This window comes from Nannospalax galili, unplaced genomic scaffold, assembly GCF_000622305.1.
Source record: "Nannospalax galili isolate Female #2095 unplaced genomic scaffold, S.galili_v1.0 scaffold914, whole genome shotgun sequence".
NCBI classification, from domain to species: domain Eukaryota; kingdom Metazoa; phylum Chordata; class Mammalia; order Rodentia; family Spalacidae; genus Nannospalax; species Nannospalax galili.
The window spans coordinates 426017-434527 of record NW_008335360.1 but is presented as its reverse complement, the minus strand read 5'-3'; positions in this window follow the sequence as shown (position 1 = coordinate 434527).

Here is an 8511-nt window from a genome sequence, read left to right as displayed (position 1 = left end):
GTGTCTTAGAAGACATGAATTCTCATAGGCTTTTATTTGGATTGCCTGCCACCAGTTCATCCTGCCCCACCCCTTGGGCTGCCATCTTGCCCTGTGGGTGCCATCTCAGCAGACCGAGTGAGTGCCAGGTTTCACCCCACAGAGCCCCTGAGACAGGCAGGGCTTCCTCGCATGTTGTCTTGTCCAGACCCACTAGCCCACAGGTTGCTCTCCAAAATGGCACCAACTCCACCTCTTTTTCCCAGTGTTCTGCATTGCCCAAACTTGCCCTGGATCAGCTCCAAATTTTCAAAGGCACCTTCAGGTTACAGAGGGTTTCTAAATTTGATTAAGAACTATTGTAGGAGATGTGCAAACACTCAATAAAAAATATTACACATAAAATGTCATGAATGGATAATGCAAATGTGGTACATTTATACAATGGAGTACTACTCAAGCAAGATGAAATCATGAAATTTGAAGGATGGATGTAGAAGCTGTTATATTAAGTGAAGTAACATAGACTTAGAAGAACATGTGATGTATGTTCTCCCTCATTTGTGTATTTTAGCCTCAATCCCTTATATTTGGGTATAGCCTGATGTAACAACAGCAGGAGCCAGGAAATGCATGAATCTTCAGATTAAAGGACCTTTAGAATTTGGGCATGATGATACAGACCTCTAATCCCAGCATTGACAATTTGAGGCTGGAGTATGAGGCGTTCAGTGTAACATAGGCTGGACAGTGAGTTGAAGCCTAACCAGGCTTTACTGTGAGTTCAAGGCCAGAATAGACTGCATGTTTCATTTAAAAAAAAATGGACACTCAGGACAAGTATAAAATATCACTAAATCTATAATCAAGTACATATAATAAAATAACATTTTGAAGAAAATGTTTACATTCAATAAATTAAAGAAAGACAAATGTCTTAAAAATGGAACACAATCTAGGCATGGAGCTGGATGTGGTGCTCCATGCTTTTAATCCCAGTACTCAGGTAGTGAGTATGGTGAAACTGAGTCCATCCTGGTCTACATAGTGAGTTCCAAGCCAGCAAGGGCTCCAGGGAGTCCCTTTCTCAAAACAAACAAACAAACAAACAAAAAAAGCCGAAAAAAAAAACATAATAACCAAACCAAAGTCACAAAGTATTATGAAGTAATTCCTTATAAAATAAAGACGCAAAACACTCACCTCAGGAGATATTTATGTCCACATTCATGTTAATTACTTATCACTGTGATAAAACACCTGAAAAATAATTTAAAGAAAGAAGGGCCTGTTTTGACTTACAATTTGAGTTCTGGTCTGGAAACCTAAAGTTGATCACCTTATATCCATAGTCAGGAATCAAAGAGATAAATGCTGGTGTTCAGCTCACTTTCTCCCCTCTACTCAGAACAGGTCCTCTACCAACGGACGGTGCCACCCACCTGCAGGGAGCTCTTCTCTCTTTACTCATTCCTCTCTGCAAACAGCTTCTCTGGTATGTCTGGAAGTGTGTATTCTAGGTGATTTCAAATCCAATCAAGCTGACAATGAAAATTCATTATATGATTGATGGTCAAGTTTTACTCATATATTTTAAAAGCTTGAAAATGTATGGAATTTTGCCACCATTTTCCATTAAGTTTCTACCTTTTACATGAATTGTTGGCAGTGGTAGAATAATTAAGTCCCATGATATTTGTACATATTTTATTTTTATTGAGAGTTTTGAAGTATACATGAAGATTGGAAGCCCATTATTACTGTATAAAATAATTTCTTGCCTCCACATCAATATGAAAATTTAAACAAAGCCTTATATGTTAAAATTATGCTGACATAAAAATAAATAAAATAAAATACTTTGATAAATGATTAACTATTGACAGAGGTTGAATATGTGTAATTCATCTTGAACTGTTCCCTCACTTTTATGTTGAAGAAAATTCAGGCTGAAATGAAGATGAAATTGAAAAACTCAATGAACCCATTTGAAATGACAGGGAAAAGCCTCATAAGCAGAATGAATGAAAAGGAAAGCCAAATATCAAGACTGAACTATAAAGTGGAAGAATTAAATAGCTCAAGCCAAAATATATAAAATTTTAAAAAATCAGAATGCTATATGCAGGAAATGTGTGACAACATGAATAGACCAAATCTACATACCATAGGCATAGAAGGAGAAGAATCACAGGTCAATGGCATTGACCACATCTTCAAATGTGTGGAAAAGAAAAAATTCTCTAAATTAAGGAGAGAATGCCTATACAGATGCAAGACACACAGAGAACACCAAATAGGACAAGAACAGAAATATCCTAAAGCATATCATACCAAGAACACTAAATGTGCAGAATATGAAAGAATAGTGAAAGCAGAAAAAGAAAAGGAAGTTACATGTGAAGTAAAACTCATAAGAATTATAGCTGAGTTTTCAGTGCAAACGACCAAAGCCAGGAGAACCTGAAGCAAAGCATATCAAGTTCTAAGTGATCATAGAAGTCAACCTAGAGTACTTTGCCCAGTAAAATTGTCTATCACAGTCTAATGGAAAAGTTCTTCCATGATGCAAATAGGCTGGGAGAATTCCTGTCCACTAAATCAGCCTTACGGAAAATATCTTAAGCAATACAAAGGACTAAAGAAAGGAATGACCATAGCCAAGAGACTGAAGAAAGAAAATAATGAAGACATAATTATAGAAACACATAATAAGACTAAGAACAAAAACAGAAAATAAAATGACAGTAACTAGTATGCATCTTTCAACAATAACTTTACATATGAATGGCCTCAACACCTTAGGAAAAAGACAGATAAAAAAGATAATTTGAGTGGATTAAGAAACAAAATCCATCCTTTGGTTGCCTACAAAAACTCATCTTACCTTCAAGAATAGGTATCACCTTAGGAAAAAAGAATGGAAAAATATTCCAAGCAAATGGCTCCAAGAAACAAGCAAGTGTCGCAATTTTGATATCTGACAAAGTAGACTTCAAGTTAAAGTCATTTCAAAGAGATAAAGAAGATAATTTCATTCTGATTAAGGGAACAAGAAGATATTACAATCAGGAGTATATATTCATCAAACTAGGTTCTCCTAATTTTATAAAAATAGTACTATGAGACTTCAAGACAGAGATAGACACAAATTCTAACAGTAGGGGATTTCAGTATTCCACCCTATCCAATAAAGAGATCAACGGGACAAGAATAATGAGAGAACCATTTTAATTAAAACTTATTATACAACAAATGGACTTAACAGACTTCAACAGAATATTTGACCCAAACCCAGAAGAATACACATTATATTCAGAAGCACATACAAGTTTTTTTCTAAAATAGACCACACATTATGTAGAAAAAAAATCTTAACAAATACAAAATTTCAAAATAATTCCATGTCTTCTATCAGACTGCAATGCAATAAAACACAAACCAACAGCAAAAGAAGCCCTAGCACCCGAGGTATTTGTATTTGTGTCTGTGTATACACCAGTTGGGACTGTAGAATATTCTGCATTAATTCAGATGTCATATATGGTATTATGAACTTACTGATCTGAGCTGCTATTATTTTTGAGTTCCAATTATGTAATAGGTAGTGGATACATGAACCCATATAGTAGCAGCAGTTTGAATCACACTTAAGATAATCATATTTGTTGCTTACATGCCTCCAACTTTCTTACTTTCCTTTGTGTATAATTTTCTCTGGTTCCTCTTACTTAGAAAAACATTGTTGAAACATTATGTGATGTATAAGTCATTCAAATTCTTCTATCTTATATACTGTTCTTTTTAAATAAATTTGTAATGTAATGCACCTGAATCCTTGGTTAATCAATTTAAAAGTTACGAAAGTTTGACACTGTGGCATTTGTAAGTTATGTTGTATTTTGTTACATGTTTCATAGAACATCTCCCAAGTGTCTATGCCTGTATTTCTAAATTAAACATGCCAGTGTTAGTCATTGAAAACACAGAGCAAATAATTTGTATTTTTTTCTGTAAGTATGACATTATATGTGTTGTTTTCTACATACGGTGCATGTATGTGTGTGTGTGTATGTGTGTGTATGTGTGTGTGTGTGTGTGTGGTGTAGTGTACACTTTTGCTGGCCTTAAAGTGATAAACTAATAGATTCCCTTCCTGTTGATTTTGACACTGTTATATTTTATGTATTTTAAGTGTTTTAAACTTATCAACAGTGAGTCATGATATAATTTTTTAAAAAATCAAGCTGTTTTCAAATGCCTCTGCACTCATAGTCATATGGAAGTGATCTAACCTTTATTTTCTATAATCAACTGTATTTTATTGATTAGTTACTGAGTGTGATTTAAGAAATGTTGAGATGGAATCAGTTGTCCTTTCCCTACTAGTATTGGTGGAAGTTTTAAGTCACAGTGGCCCATATGTATGACTAGCTTTCGGCCTTCTCAGGGATATCTGATTTTCATAATCTTACGCTCCATTTGGTGTATATTTCTGTGAGATGCACTTGGCTCACTCCTCTCAAACATAATTCTCTTCAGTACATATGAAAATTCCACAAGGACTTATTCTTGGCCTTTTCATTGGGCCAATTCCATGCCCTTTTATAAATCTGGTTTCTAAATTTGCGTTATGATAATACAGCTATGCCAGTGGTGTTCTCATTTAGTGCTTTGTTGATAAAGGTCACTCATCCTCTCCAAAAAACTCTTCAGGACTCAATATGTTCTAGCAGACCAGAAATATTTCAGCCATTAAATGTGAAATAACTCCTTTAATAAAACACTCAGAGTTTAAGGATAATTGAAAGCTTCAAAAAGTCTTTCTGCTAATTGAGCACAGCCTCCACTTGACCTCAATTGCCCTGCTTTTATGGCAGTTGTATCATTAGAGCTTTTAAATGAGATAGATTTGGAAAAAGAAAAGGCACAAAAAATTAAATGTTATTAAGATATGTCTTAATTTTCACGTGTCGGTCAGTTCATAACCTAAAAGCAAAAATGATAGCCAAAAATATTGTAATAGACATGGAAATTATAACAGATTTACATTAGTTCAGCAAAAGGCACAGAATGTAAGTACAAAGTAATCAGAGGACTCATATTCTCTAAAATATCTTTATTATATAAATAGGAAATATGACTAAAAGACAATTTTCCAATCTTGGTCTTGAAAGACAAAACTCATCTAATTAAATGTGGTTGTTTAAATATAAATTATCTTGGCAAATTTCATTTACCCATCTTTTGCAATTGACTGTCATTTAAAATACAGATTCTTAGAAAAAGTGTAGAATTGTCATTGCTATATGTTCATGTGTTTCAAAGATAATTGACTTAGCAAATGCAATGAACGAAAAACTCAGTAACCCTAAGTTTTATGTCATGAAAATATTGACGTAACAACTGAAAGAATATTACAAAAGTTAAAGTTAAAAGTATGGCAAAAGAAGGAAGATGCAGTAGATAATATATTATCATCAACTAAGTCTTCTAGATCTATCATATATAGATATCATATATAGATATATGTGTATATGGCTACTCACATATATAGGATATAAATATCAAATGAATACTGATTAGAAATGACTGTTATCAAAGTTTTACACCTGTTTTGGTGATGCATAACTGTAATCCCAGCACTAGAGATACCGAGAAACAAGAACCTGAATTGTAGGGATCCTTGAATTACTCAGCCAAGTGAGGCCAGCCAAGGATACAGAAACCCTCTCAAGATAAAATAAGCAAAAATCAAAAAGGAAAGCAACCTACCAAGCAAGACAGATAAGAAAGAAAGAAAAAAGATAGAAAAAGAAAGAAAAAGGGGGGAGGTAGAAAGGGAGAAAGGGAAAAAAGAAAGGAAGAAGAAACAGTTACAGATAGAGAAAGGGAGATGGAGGGAGGGAGGGAGGGAGGGAGGGAGGGGAGGAAGGAAGGAAGGACTCCTTTAAACTAATTCAATAATTTTTTTGTCTTTATCACAACTATAGCTCTCAGGAATGATAAGTAGAGAGAGAAAACCATTTTTTCTGACTAGAAAATATAGACTCTTAGAGAATATCTGTGCTTTGTTATTTTATGTAGTCTTTTTTTTCTTAAATCAGCTGAATCTATTTATCAGGGACAGCCCTCTCTGAGCCAATTTAAGGAATACTGCCCTAATTGGTAGGAGACAGGAGATTCTAAAGGTAAAACCCAAAACATAAAGTCATTGATACAAGATTTAAGCTTTTACAATTTTATTAGAATTTAAAAGAAAAATCCTCAAGGGGGGAGGTAAGCTGGTGATCTTGGCAGCTGCCTTGAAGAGGAGACAGGTGGGGAGAAGGAAAGAAAGCCAGGAAGCCTTACAGATTTAGTGCCTGCATGGGGCTCAGACACACTGCTGACTGGCAGCCACATGGCTGGAAGAAGGACGATTTAGAGAAAATAAAGAAATAGAAGATGCTAGAAGCAGCCCAAAGCCTTAAAGAAAGCATATTTAGGAAAGGGATGTGGAGAAGAAAAGGAAAGATTATGCTTTTCTGAAGAATTTAGAAAATGGGCAGACTTACAGACGACATGGCTGTGGCTGGTCCAGAAGTTCTGCACTAGGAGGTGAGATTCCAGGAAGGAAAAATTCACCATCTCATTAATGCACTAGGTATTCTTCCCATCTATTTAGAACAACATAAGGTGAATCTGCCTTCCCAGGGATGGAAGTTTTCTCTAAACCTTGGTCAGTTTTGACCTTCTATAAGCATTGCACTCTGTTGTATGAGGAGGCTTTAATATGGGAGTTGAGGGATGTACTAATATTCTCTCTATCCCCTATTCCTCTATGTTCCATGAGAGTTAGATGTTGAGTTCCCACTATAGATGTGTCATTTAGGACTGAACATCTCTCATCATATATTCTTTTTGTGGAGCTCTGTAATAACCTCCATCTGTTGCAAAATGAAGTGTCTTTGATGAACAATATACAGTATACTTGTCTTTAAATATAAGGATCCATATTTAGCATACAGCAAGAATTTCATTTGCATAGAGATACAGAAGAGAAACCAGCCATGTGTATTTGGCTATATTTACTGTGCCACCCATGAGTTCCCTCTCATTGAGAGGGCTTAAGTAAAAATATCATAGTTGTTGATTACCTCCTAGGCAAAAGTGTCACTATTGTGCCAATAGAGATGGCTTTCAGTGCCTGTTGTGATTATTAGGCTTTATGGCTTGGTTACACCATTAATTGATTTTTTTTCCCTTAGCAGTTTGCATGGTATCCTCCAGAACTATGAGGGTTACTCTTCACGGAGGAGGCATCCAGGTTTGTTCCAGTTCCCTTGCTACAAATCCTGTGTCCAAACGATGTTCTGTATTCAGCAATAGGGTCTTACCTGCAAGTTTTGTGAGGTAATCAAGGGCTGTGGAAATTGCCTGTGTTATTCTGGGAGTCTCATGGAATACCCTAATCAAGAACTCGAAGGGACGTTTCTCCTGTCTGGTACTGTGTGTTTTGTTATATAGACCTTAGCATGCATTCATGCTCAGATAGTGCATTTTTCAGATGTGCATTTTTCAGGGATATTTTAGTTAACAAATTTCCTCTAGCTTTTTACTTCACCTAAGGTTTATCTCTCTTCTGTCTCTCCCTGTCTGATCTCACTCCTCCTTCCCAAGTTTATGTACCCCCATTTGCCCCTTGATAATGCCTGTCTCCCCTATTAGCCCTCCTCTCTTGAGTTCTTTCTTCGGTTTAACCTTCATGGGATCCTTATCCAGTTTTTAATCCTTTGAACTATAGTAACAATTGGCCTATGAAGATATGCACACTGGTTCAATAGTGGCACAAATATTTTGAAAGTAATGGCTTTTAAATTGGATTTAAGTCTACTTCCTAGGATGGAATTCATACCTGAAATTGATTTAGGATTAGGAACCAGAGGCTGAACAGGTTACAAATCATAGGGAAGAACCTAATACTACTTTACTACTTTTCTATGACTTATCATACTAAACTAACTCCTAAGAATTTATTGTTATACCCATAGATTAATGTATCCCTCAACTCTCACCAGAGACATTTCTTTATGCAACAGAGAGTGATTAACACAGAAATCCACAACTGGCTAACATGAAGAGAACAAGAGTTTGCAGAGCACTTATCCCTGAACAGAACATCTATAACAAATTTTGGCCTTTTCCTCTAGACCAAGGGATCATTGAGGAAAAGAGTAAAGGTGGATGCAAATATTTTAAGAGCCAGTGGTGACTGATGATCACAGGGTATAGAGTTTTCCAGACAGCTGGACAGTTACTCATATGAATTCACAGCAATGGCGCTAGCATGCACAAGTCCCATGAAAGCTCAAACCAGAAAAATATTGCAGCATAGACATGAGGAAGTAGGTAAGAACCTCAAACCCCACCGAAGGAAATTGTGTCAACAGATTGGTCCTGAGAGGAAGAGAGTCAGTCTCTTTCAAGCATGGAACTCTTGGTATGTTAACTAGACTCCAACGAATGGACTTACATTGAAAGACATTTGAA